The sequence below is a fragment of the Drosophila obscura genome, unplaced genomic scaffold, assembly GCF_018151105.1.
Source record: "Drosophila obscura isolate BZ-5 IFL unplaced genomic scaffold, ASM1815110v1 contig_150, whole genome shotgun sequence".
Lineage (NCBI taxonomy): Eukaryota > Metazoa > Arthropoda > Insecta > Diptera > Drosophilidae > Drosophila > Drosophila obscura.
Genome location: NW_024542736.1, coordinates 8,642,919 through 8,657,137, shown reverse-complemented (window position 1 = coordinate 8,657,137; position 14,219 = coordinate 8,642,919). Strand labels below are relative to the sequence as shown.

General features: G+C 33.2%; 1 long non-coding RNA gene across 1 annotated transcript; it reads left to right on the top strand.

Annotated features, from left to right (window-relative positions):
• The first annotated feature begins 90 nt into the window (after positions 1–90).
• On the top strand, positions 91–12,843 carry LOC121403817. The gene is made up of 3 exons (XR_005967484.1): positions 91–167; positions 232–953; positions 11,830–12,843. It is a non-coding gene; the product is annotated as an uncharacterized LOC121403817 (long non-coding RNA).
• The last annotated feature ends 1,376 nt before the right edge of the window (positions 12,844–14,219 follow it).

Sequence of the window (14,219 nt, the reverse complement as noted above, 5' to 3'; positions counted from 1 at the left end):
AAAGTCATTAGTTCCTGATATCCCATTTAGGTAATTCTCGAACTTCAAATGGCTGCTAAAGCATAAAAGTACGTAAATATTATACCTTTTTACTGGCTAAACAATGTTTTAGTGAACAAATATGGCGGACTATCTCGGAGTAAAAATACAACTGAATCAAATCAAAGGTAATTGATTTAAGGATGGTAGCAGACAATCAAAGGATTCAATTATTAATTTCTCTATGACAAGGTCCAATTGGGATGATTATGACTCGCCAATGTAAGCTGAATATGGAGGTTCCCCGAAAATAATTTAAAATTTATCAATATACATATCTATGTGTATTCTCATATATTTATAAAAATGCCCTGCGATAGCATCAAAATTAATCATATCAATTTAAAATACCCACCATTTTGTAAGGCTTTGAAAAACTGCCAAAAAATATTGTCAAAAGTATAAACATAAGCATCAAATTGTTCAACATGACACACTGAATTCAAATTACCCTTAACCAAAGACAATTTCATATTTTCTTCAAAATAATAGGTAGGGTTTATTCCACCGAATTTCAACACGGCTTTTAATATTACTATTTCTCAATCTCTCGTTCGGATTTTATTAACGAATCTAAATTTAGTTTGCTGACTTGTTGACAAGCATAGTAGTAGGCAGGTCTCATATTGACATTCATCTAAACAGTGTTAAGAAAAACGTCAAAAAAAATATTCAGATACAACAATTTTCTCTGAAATTTAAATATATATATTAACGGAGAACAAATCAAGAATTATACATACACACGGTAATCAAGTGATGGATTCCGAAATAATTCACTAGTAATTCACTACGACGATCCGAGTTGGGACCGAATTAAAATTAAAATCATCTAGCTGGTATCTTATAATTAATAAATTCTAACTATAAAACCGGCTCGGCCCACCATCATTTCAGATCTGCAACTATATCAGGTAGGAAAACCAAAAAGATGTAGGTACGTGCTTAAAATTATTTTAAGATGGCTTTGATCTCTTGATTGCAATAGGAAAAGGAATCTGATTACAGGTAGCGAATTCTCCATATTTTAGGTAGGCCCTTACGACGCTACATTTATACAAATATATTTATAATAAATTTTTGACCCTCCCTCCCATATACCGACAACTAAACCGAATTGAAAAGCGAAATTTATTTATAGATTTACATGGAAGGGACTCTAACGTTATCTATATAATCTTATAATTATGACCCACTTTCCCTAGGGACAGTTGACAAGGACATATGGGATCCCAGTAATGACATAGGACAGGGATTGTAGCATTCAACAATAGCTAGGGCGCGTATAAATATAAAAAATATGGTTTTGATCTTAGTCAACAAAATAGAACAAAATATAGGGGACACTTGATATGTATGTTTGGTTTTGATCTCTTGATCGCAATGAAAACATGAAAACAAATATATGAACATTAATTTGTAAAAATAATAGGTGGAACACTTCTGATATTGATATGATTTTATAATTCTGAACCACTTTCCCTCGTGATTTTCCGTCTCCTATACCAACTTTACCTCCCCTCCATCTCTTATAAAACGAAAAATCTATCTATATAATCTTAGGGTTATGACCCACTTTCCCTAGTGACATTCGACAAGGATATATGGCATTCTCAGCAGTAAAACATAGGTAGGGATTGTAGCTCAACAAAATAGGTAGGGCGCGTATAAATATAAAAAATATGGTTTTGATCTCTTGAACGCAATGAAAACAGGAAAATATGTATGAACAGTTATTTGTAAAAATAAAATGTTGGAACACTTCTGATATCGATATGATTTTATAATTCTGAACCACTTTCCCTCGTGATTTTCCGTCTCCTATACCAACTTTACCTCCCCTCCATCTCTTATAAAACGAAAAATCTGTCTATATAATCTTAGGGTTATGACCCACTTTCCCTAGTGACATTCGACAAGAATATATGGCATTCTCAGCAGTAAAACATAGGTAGGGATTGTAGCTCAACAAAATAGGTAGGGCGCGTATAAATATAAAAAATATGGTTTTGATCTCTTGAACGCAATGAAAACAGGAAATAATGTATGAACAGTTATTTGTAAAAATAAAATGTTAGGAACATTTCTGATAGCTATATGATTTTATAATTCTGAACCACTTTCCCTCGTGATTTTCCGTCTCCTATACCAACTTTACCTCCCCTCCATCTCTTATGTCTATATAATCTTAGGATTATGACCTACTTTCCCTAATGACATTCGACATGGATATATGGCATTTTTAGCAGTAATGCATTGGTTGGTATTGTAGCTCAACAAAAAAGGTAGAGCGCGTATAAATATAAAAAGTATGGTTTTGATCTCTTCATCGCAATGACAACTGGAAATAATGTATGAACAGTTATTTGTAAGAATAATAGGTAGGAAGACTTCTGATATAGGGATTGTAGCTCAACAAAATAGGTAGGGCGCGTATAAATTTTAAAAATATGGTTTTGATCTCTTAAACGCAATGAAAACAGGAAATAATGTATGAACAGTTATTTTTAAGAATAATAGGTAGGAGGACATCTGATATTTATATGATTTTATAGGTATAATAATAGGTGGAACACTTCTGATATGATTTTATAATTCTGAACCACTTTCCCTCGTGATTTACTATCTCCTATACCTACTATATCTCCCCGCCATCTCTTATAACACGAAATGAAAATCGAAATTATTTTGAGATTTACGGGTAGGGACTTTTATGTTTTCTATATAATCTTAGGGTTATGACCCACTTTCCCTAGTGACATCCGACAAGGATATATGGCATTCTCAGCAGTAATACATAGGTTGGGATTGTAGCTCAACAAAATAGGTAGGGCGCGTATAAATATTAAAAATATGGTTTTGATCTCTTGAACGCAATGAAAACAGGCAATGATGTATGAACATTTATTTGTAAAAATAATAGGTAGGAACACTTCTGATATTGATATGATTTTATAATTCTGAACCACTTTCCCTCGTGATTAACTATCTCCTATACCAACTATATCTCCCCGCCATCTCTTATGAAAATCGAAATTTGTGGGAGCATATAATCTTAGGGTTATGACCCACTTTCCCTAGTGACATTCGACAAGGATATATGGCATTCTCAGCAGTAATACATAGGTAGGGATTGTAGCTCAACAAAATAGGTAGGGCGCGTATAAATATAAAAAATATGATTTTGATCTCTTGAACGCAATGAAAACAGGAAATAATGTATGAACAGTGATTTGTAAAAACGAAAAAAAATCGGAATTATTTTGCGATTTACAGGTAGGGACTCTTATGTTATCTATATAATCTTAGGATTATGACCCACTTTCCCTAGTGACATTCGACAAGGACATATGGCATTCTCAGCAGTAATACATAGGTAGGGATTGTAGCTCAACAAAATAGGTAGGGCGCGTATAAATATAAACAATATGGTTTTGTTCTCTTGATCGCAATGAAAACAGGAAAACATATATATGAACATTAATTTGTAAAAAAAATAGTTGGAACACTTCTGATATTGATATGATTTTATAATTCTAAACCACTTTCCCTCGTGATTTACAGTCACCTATACCAACTTTACCTCCCCTCCATCTCTTATGCTATAAACGTAAGGAAAATCCTACTTGCCCTAAGAATTCGTAAGAATAATATGGTAGGAAGACTACTGATAGTTATATGATTGTAGTCAACTGAACTACTTTCCCTATTATGATTTTGATCTCCTAACCAATCAGTAATGTCTAACCCTCCATCTCTGTATAAAACGAAAGGAAAATCGGAATTATTTTGCGATTTACGGGTAGGGACTTTTATGTTATCTATATAATCTTAGGATTATGACCCACTTTCCCTAGTGACATTCGACAAGGATATATGGCATTCTCAGCAGTAAAACATAGGTAGGGATTGTAGCTCAACAAAATAGGTAGGGCGCGTATAAATATAAAAAATATGGTTTTGATCTCTTGAACGCAATGAAAACAGGAAATAATGTATGAACAGTTATTTGTAAGAATAAAATGGTAGGAACACTTCTGATAGTTATATGATTTTATAATTCTGAACCACTTTCCCTCGTGATTTTCCGTCTCCTATACCAACTTTACCTCCCCTCCATCTCTTATGTCTATATAATCTTAGGATTATGACCCACTTTCCCTAATGACATTCGACATGGATATATGGCATTTTTAGCAGTAATACATAGGTTGGTATTGTAGCTCAACAAAAAAGGTAGAGCGCGTATAAATATAAAAAGTATGGTTTTGATCTCTTCATCGCAATGACAACTGGAAATAATGTATGAACAGTTATTTGTAAGAATAATAGGTAGGAAGACTTCTGATATTTATATGATTCTATAATTCTGAACCATTTTCCCTCGTGATTTACCGTCTCTTATACCAACTGTACCTCCCCTCCATCTCTCTCTAAATGGCATTCTCAGCAGTAATACATAGGTAGGGATTGTACCTCAACAAAATAGGTAGGGCGCGTATAAATATAAAAAATATGGTTTTGATCGCAATGAAAACTGGAAATAATGTATGAACATTTATTTGTAAAAATAAAAGGTAGGAACACTTCTGATATTTATATGATTCTATAATTCTGAACCACTTTCTCCTCGTGATTTTCCGTCTCCTATACCAACTTTACCTCCCCTCCATCTCTTATGTCTAACGCCCCCCGCATATTGCATTCTCAGCAGTAATACATAGGTTGGGATTGTAGCTCAACAAAATAGGTAGGGCGCGCAGAAATATAAAAAATATGGTTTTAATGTCTTCATCGCAATGAAAACTGGAAATAATGTATGAACATTTATTTGTAAAAATAAAAGGTAGGAATACTTCTGATATTTATATGATTCTATAATTCTGAACCATTTTCTCTCGTGATTTAGCGTCTCTTATACCAACTTTACCACCCCTCCATCTCTTATAACTATTAATCTGGGCCCACCCCAGGGCAGTTGCTTCTCAGCAGTAAAACATAGGTAGGGATTGTAGCTCAACAAAATAGGTAGGGCGCGTATAAATATAAAAAATATGGTTTTGATCTCTTGATCGCAATGAAAACTGGAAATAATGTATGAACATTTATTTGTAAAAATAAAAGGTAGGAAGACTTCTGATATTTATTTGATTTTATGATTCTGAGCCACTTTCCCTCGTGATTTTCCGTCTCCTATACCAACTTTACTTCCCCTCCATCTCTCTCTATATGGCATTTTCAGCAGTAATACATAGGTAGGGCGCGTATAAATATAAAAAGTATGGTTTTGATCTCTTGATCGCAATGAAAACTGGAAATAATGTATGCACAGTTATTTGTAAGAATAATAGGTAGGAATACTTCTGATATTTATATGATTTTATAATTCTGAACCACTTTCCCTCGTGATTTTCCGTCTCCTATACCAACTTTACCCCCCTCCACTTATAAAACACTATCTATAACTACTACCCACTTTCCCTAGTGACATTCGCCAAGAATATATGGCATTCTCAGCAGTAAAACATAGGTAGGGATTGTAGCTCAACAAAATAGGTAGGGCGCGTATAAATATAAAAAATATGGTTTTGATCTCTTGATCGCAATGAAAACTGGAAATAATGTATGAACATTTATTTGTAAAAATAAAAGGTAGGAACACTTCTGATAGTTATATGATTTTATAATTCTGAACCACTTTCCCTCGTGATTTTCCGTCTCCTATACCAACTTTACCTCCCCTCCATCTCTTATGTCTATATAATCTTAGGATTATGACCTACTTTCCCTAATGACATTCGACAAGGATATATTACATTCTCAGCAGTAATACATAGGTAGGGATTGTAGCTCAACAAAATAGGTAGGGCGCGTAGAAATATAAAAAGTATGGTTTTGATCTCTTAATCGCAATGAAAACTGGAAATAATGTATGAACATTTATTTGTAAGAATAATAGGTAGGAACACTTCTGATAGTTATATGATTTTATAATTCTGAACCACTTTCCCTCGTGATTTTCCGTCTCCTATACCAACTTTACCTCCCCTCCATCTCTTATGTCTATATAATCTTAAAAAAAAAAATATGGTTTTGATCTCTTGAACGCAATGAAAACAGGCAATAATGTATGAACAGTTATTTGTAAGAATAATAGGTAGGAATATTTCTGATATTTATATGATTCTATAATTCTGAACCATTTTCTCTCTCGAGATTTACCGTCTCTTATACCAACTGTACCTATTCTCCATCTCTCTCTATATGGCATTCTCAGCAGTAATAAATAGGTAGGGATTGTAGCTCTACAAAATAGGTAGGGCGCGTATAAATATAAAAAATTTGGTTTTGATCTCTTGATCGCAATGAAAACTGGAAATAATGTATGAACATTTATTTGTAAAAATAATAGGTAGGAACACTTCTGATATTTATATGATTCTATAATTCTGAACCACTTTCTCTAGTGATTTACCGTCTCTTATACCAACTGTACCTTTTCTCCATCTCTCTCTATATGGCATTCTCAGCAGTAATACATAGGTAGGGATTGTAGCTCAACAAAATAGGTAGGGCGCGTAGAAATATAAAAAGTATGGTTTTAATCTCTTCATCGCAATGAAAACTGGAAATAATGTATGAACAGTAATTTGTAAGAATAATAGGTAGGAACACTTCTGATATTTATATGATTCTACAATTCTGAACCATTTTCTCTCGTGATTTACCGTCTCTTATACCAACTGTACCTTCTCTCCATCTCTTACAAAACGAAGGAACGAAATTATTTTGGTTACGGGTAGGGACTCTTATGTTATCTATATAATCTTATGATTTAGACCCACTTTCCCTAGTGACACTCGACAAGGATATATGGCATTTCAGCAGTAATACGTAGGTAGGGATTGTAGCTCTACAAAATAGGTAGGGCGCGTATAAATATAAAAAATATGGTTTTGATCTCTTGATCGCAATGAAAACTGGAAATAATGTATGAACAGTTATTTGTAAGAATAATAGGTAGGAACACTTCTGATATTTATATGATTCTATAATTCTGAACCATTTTCTCTCGTGATTTACCGTCTCTTATACCAACTGTACCTTTTCTCCATCTCTCTCTATATGGCATTCTCAGCAGTAATACATAGGTAGGGATTGTAGCTCAACAAAATAGGTAGGGCGCGTATAAATATAAAAAATATGGTTTTGATCTCTTGAACGCAATGAAAACAGGCAATAATGTATGAACAGTGATTTTTGTAAGAATAAAATGTTAGGAACACTTCTGATAGTTATATGATTTTATAATTCTGAACCACTTTCCCTCGTGATTTTCCGTCTCCTATACCAACTTTACCTCCCCTCCATCTCTTATGTCTATATAATCTTAGGATTATGACCTACTTTCCCTAATGACATTCGACAAGGATATATGGAATTTTCAGCAGTAATACATAGGTTGGGATTGTAGCTCAACAAAATAGGTAGGGCGCGTAGAAATATAAAAAGTATGGTTTTAATGTCTTCATCGCAATGAAAACTGGAAATAATGTATGAACATTTATTTGTAAGAATAATAGGTAGGAATATTTCTGATATTTATATGATTCTATAATTCTGAACCATTTTCTCTCGTGATTTACCGTCTCTTATACCAACTTTACCACCCCTCCATCTCTTACAAAACGAAAGGAAAATCGAAATTATTTTGAGATTTACGGGTAGGGACTCTTATGTTATCTATATAATCTTATGATTTAGACCCACTTTCCCTAGTGACACTCGACAAGGATATATGGCATTTCAGCAGTAATACGTAGGTAGGGATTGTAGCTCTACAAAATAGGTAGGGCGCGTATAAATATAAAAAATATGGTTTTGATCTCTTGATCGCAATGAAAACTGGAAATAATGTATGAACATTTATTTGTAAAAATAATAGGTAGGAACACTTCTGATATTTATATGATTCTATAATTCTGAACCATTTTCTCTCGTGATTTACCGTCTCTTATACCAACTGTACCTTTTCTCCATCTCTCTCTATATGGCATTCTCAGCAGTAATACATAGGTAGGGATTGTAGCTCAACAAAATAGGTAGGGCGCGTATAAATATAAAAAATATGGTTTTGATCTCTTAATCGCAATGAAAACTGGAAATAATGTATGAACATTTATTTGTAAGAATAATAGGTAGGAATATTTCTGATATTTATATGATTCTATAATTCTGAACCATTTTCCCTCGTGATTTACCGGCTCTTATACCAACTGTACCTTCCCTCCATCTCTCTCTAAATGGCATTCTCAGCAGTAATACATAGGTAGGAATTGTAGCTCAACAAAATAGGTAGGGCGCGTAGAAATATAAAAAGTATGGTTTTAATCTCTTCATCGCAATGAAAACTGGAAATAATGTATGAACAGTAATTTGTAAGAATAATAGGTAGGAACACTTCTGATATTTATCTGATTCTATAATTCTGAACCATTTTCTCTCGTGATTTACCGTCTCTTATACCAACTGTACCTTTTCTCCATCTCTCTCTATATGGCATTCTCAGCAGTAATACATAGGTAGGGATTGTAGCTCAACAAAATAGGTAGGGCGCATATAAATATTAAAAATATGGTTTTGATCTCTTAAACGCAATGAAAATAGGAAATAATGTATGAACAGTTATTTGTAAGAATAAAATGGTAGGAACACTTCTAATAGTTATATGATTTTATAATTCTGAACCACTTTCCCTCGTGATTTACCGTCTCCTATACCAACTTTACCACCCCTCCATCTCTTACAAAACGAAAGGAAAATCGAAATTATTTTGAGATTTACGGGTAGGGACTCTTATGTTATCTATATAATCTTATGATTTAGACCCACTTTCCCTAGTGACACTCGACAAGGATATATGGCATTTCAGCAGTAATACGTAGGTAGGGATTGTAGCTCTACAAAATAGGTAGGGCGCGTATAAATATAAAAAATATGGTTTTGATCTCTTGATCGCAATGAAAACTGGAAATAATGTATGAACATTTATTTGTAAAAATAATAGGTAGGAACACTTCTGATATTTATATGATTCTATAATTCTGAACCATTTTCTCTCATGATTTACCGTCTCTTATACCAACTGTACCTTTTCTCCATCTCTCTCTATATGGCATTCTCAGCAGTAATACATAGGTAGGGATTGTAGCTCAAAAAAATAGGTAGGGCGCGTATAAATATAAAAAATATGGTTTTGATCTCTTGAACGCAATGAAAACAGGCAATAATGTATGAACAGTTATTTGTAAGAATAAAAGGTTAGGAATATTTCTGATATTTATATGATTCTATAATTCTGAACCACTTTCCCTTGATTTACCGTCTCCTATACCAACTGTACCTCCCCTCCATCTCTCTCTAATTGGATTTTAACCCCTTTTTCCTAATGACATTCGACAAGGATATATGGCATTTTCAGCAGTAATACATAGGTAGGGATTGTAGCTCAACAAAATAGGTAGGGCGCGTAGAAATATAAAAAGTATGGTTTTAATCTCTTCATCGCAATGAAAACTGGAAATAATGTATGAACAGTAATTTGTAAGAATAATAGGTAGGAACACTTCTGATATTTATATGATTCTATAATTCTGAACCATTTTCTCTCGTGATTTACCGTCTCTTATACCAACTGTACCTTTTCTCCATCTCTCTCTATATGGCATTCTCAGCAGTAATACATAGGTAGGGATTGTAGCTCAACAAAATAGGTAGGGCGCGTATAAATATAAAAAATATGGTTTTGATCTCTTGAACGCAATGAAAACAGGCAATAATGTATGAACAGTTATTTGTAAGAATAATAGGTAGGAATATTTCTGATATTTATATGATTCTATAATTCTGAACCATTTTCCCTCGTGATTTACCGGCTCTTATACCAACTGTACCTTCCCTCCATCTCTCTCTAAATGGCATTCTCAGCAGTAATACATAGGTAGGGATTGTAGCTCAACAAAATAGGTAGGGCGCGTAGAAATATAAAAAATATGGTTTTGATCTCTTGAACGCAATGAAAACAGGCAATAATGTATGAACAGTTATTTGTAAGAATAAAATGTTAGGAACACTTCTGATAGTTATATGATTTTATAATTCTGAACCACTTTCCCTCGTGATTTTCCGTCTCCTATACCAACTTTACCTCCCCTCCATCTCTTATGTCTATATAATCTTAGGATTATGACCTACTTTCCCTAATGACATTCGACAAGGATATATGGCATTTTCAGCAGTAATACATAGGTTTGGATTGTAGCTCAACAAAATAGGTAGGGCGCGTATAAATATAAAAAGTATGGTTTTAATGTCTTCATCGCAATGAAAACTGGAAATAATGTATGAACATTTATTTGTAAGAATAATAGGTAGGAATATTTCTGATATTTATATGATTCTATAATTCTGAACCATTTTCTCTCGTGATTTACCGTCTCTTATACCAACTTTACCACCCCTCCATCTCTCACGGGGGGGCGCCCTATATGGAATTCTCAGCAGTAATACATAGGTAGGGATTGTAGCTCAACAAAATAGGTAGGGCGGGTATAAATATAAAAAATATGGTTTTGATCTCTTAATCGCAATGAAAACTGGAAATAATGTATGAACAGTTATTTGTAAGAATAATAGGTAGGAGGACTTCTGATATTGATATGATTTTATAATTCTGAACCACTTTCCCTCGTGATTTACCGTCTCCTATACCAACTATATCTCCCCGCCATCTCTTATAACACGAAATGAAAATCGAAATTATTTTCAGATTTACGGGTAGGGACTTTTATGTTATCTATATAATCTTAGGATTATGACCCACTTTCCCTAGTGACATCCGACAAGGATATATGGCATTCTCAGCAGTAATACATAGGTAGGGATTGTAGCTCAACAAAAGGGGGCGCCGGAGGAGCGGGCCACCCCGGGCACCCACCCCCCCCCAGGCGGTAACTAGGTAGGGCGCGTATAAATATAAAAAGTATGGTTTTGATCTCTTGATCGCAACGAAAACTGGAAATAATGTATGAACAGTTATTTGTAAGAATAATAGGTAGGAAGACTTCTGATATTTATTTGATTTTATGATTCTGAGCCACTTTCCCTCGTGATTTACCGTCTCTTATACCAACTGTACCTCCCCTCCATCTCTCTCTATATGGCATTCTCAGCAGTAATACATAGGTAGGGCGCGTATAAATATAAAAAGTATGGTTTTGATCTCTTGATCGGAATGAAAACTGGAAATAATGTATGCACAGTTATTTGTAAGAATAATAGGTAGGAATACTTCTGATATTTATATGATTCTATAATTCTGAACCATTTTCCCTCGTGATTTACCGTCTCCTATACCAACTTTACCTCCCCTCCATTTCTTATCAAACGAAAGGAAAATCGAAATTATTTTGAGATTTACGGGTAGGGGCTCTTATGTTATCTAAATAATCTTATGATTTTTACCCACTTTCCCTAGTGACACTCGACAAGGATATATGGCATTTTCAGCAGTAATACATAGGTAGGGATTGTAGCTCAACAAAATAGGTACGGTGCGTACAAATGTTAAAAATGTGGTTTTGATCTCTTGATTTTAATGAGAACGGGAAATAAATAATGAATAGTGAGTTATCAACAATATAGGTAGGAATTTCCCACTAGGGACTCTTCTGATATTTATATATATGATTCTGACTCACTTTTCCTCCCATATTATTTCTCTCTTCTAAGCTGAAATGAAAAATGGAATAAATTAATATATTTACGGATAGGGACTGTTATGTAATCGATATAATCTTATGACTCTGACATTTTCCCTCGTGACATACGACAAGATTATGGAATCTTCAACTATAATTTCTTAGTTTGTTTTGATCTCTTGATCGCTATAAAAGCAGGAGTTCATTTTTGGTTTACGATTTCTCAACCTGATTAGTAGGGACGACGACGATACCACCAGATATATTACCCAAATTTTCGTATAATCTTCTATTTATGGACGAATTATATCTACCACAAATGAATGCTAAAATTCTAATAAGCATAGTAGGCTGGGCTCATAATGACATTCGTTTGAATTGTATTCAAGTGACTACGTAAAAATATCAAAAATATAAACACAATATATAAAAATTTAAAAATTCACTGCGAAGTTCAAATTTTTCCATTTTTCCATTGGGGTTCGTATATGTTAAGTATCAAACCGTCCACAAGTAACTATTGGACTATGAACGACTATATAACATGGACATAACACCAAAAATGCATTGTCCCAGGAATAGCCCACAGGAATTATGCAAAGGTTACAAATATAACATATAAAAACGATAAAAATGTATTATAGAATGGTTTTAACAAAACATACCTGGAAGATTTAAGTGAAGAGATTTATTATGATCAAAAGAACACATGAATGCCACTGCATATAATGTAAAGCGATCTTTTGACATGCAATCCAAGCAATCGACAAATATATGCCAAATTCCCAAATATTACTATACAGTTTCACATATATTAAGAATTAATATTACGCAGTCCAGTAACAATCGTGTCGAAATTCCGACTACACCATTAACACCGTGTTCTGAACAGGCTATGTAAAAAGTATTTTGTACATGAATGTTTTGAATGCATTTTACAATTTAACATCTTCAAACTACCAGCTTTAAGTTTGTAGCCCAAGTATCTTAGTTTTCTGGATTATCATCCTGACACACAATCTAAAAAAATACTGATCTAATGAGAACAAGTACAACGTTTATTGGCAAACGATTACAGTTTTTTTTTAGTTTGCATTCTAATACAGAAACGTGCTTTTATGTTTATGTAATATGTATGATTGGCACATAATTTGAAATATTTGATAAGCTACTGTAAAAAAAATCGTACATGCTAGTTAGAAATGACATTAAATAACTACAATTTGGGTCACCTAATTAGTTACATATATAACAAAACATAGCATTTTTATGGAATTTTTGACTGACAGTTACTTACTATATGCTTGCTGAAAAGTATTTGCTTGAAATGCAATATTGGTATGCAATAGATCGTAAGCTGTACTCTGAGCCTTGTCCCTAGACTCTTTTATAAGGCCCTTGAAACCAACAAGTTCAGCCATAGATTACTGAACCCAACCCAATATATAAATGACAATTTATTCTCAAATGACAAATGAAACCGTATATAACGTGTATTTAAGCTGATAACGAAGTGAACACAAGTCATAATTACAACATAAAAAAACACACTCCTGTCTACATTTTCAAACTACGAGAATTGTGAACAACCAAGAAATTTTTGATATTAATACTGAGATAAATAGTTTCTACACTTTGAAGAGCCCGAACTGAAAGGAATTTGGAATATGTCCGAAGAGGGACAATCAATCGTAGAGCTAAAGGAACGTTTAAAAACATTCTGGCTAATTGGTATTTCACTAAATGAATCTAAATTAATGAATATTCGTCTATTATCATTTTGAAATAATATAATAACTTTTTTTGAATATTTAACAAGACAAATAATATTGCTCTGGGACTATCTAATGGAAATGGATGTTTGTTTTGAAATTCTGACTGTTTTTGATTATTATTTTTTATTGAGTATCGGGGCTCCACAACGAACGTTTATTGATGAAAAAATGCTATTGAATAATTTAGTTAAGAATGGATTGAGTAATATCTTCTTTTACTAAGTTTTATCGATTGTCGTATTGTATCTTTTCTTTAACCTATCTACGTGTATACTTTTCACCCATTCTTCTTTCTCCAACACTACGTTAATACCTTTATCCCACTATAGAGACATAATGATATATTATTATAATTTTGACAGTCTTCTGATTTGATTTTCAGTGTATTAACCCAAATATTTATCTATGAATTTTTTTTACTACTCCGCTTGGCTTCAGGAATTGTTTTTCGTAGTCACAATAGTAGTTAACAATAAATATAGCATTATATCATGAATATACCGCTATTTATAATTATAATTTCCTAAGTGCAAATGGATCAACTAAAATCATCTTTAAATTCTGCATTGGGGACAGCTATAAAATTGAACAGATCTGATCTGAGATATGAAATCTGAAGAATTTTTGACAATGTATGGAATATTCG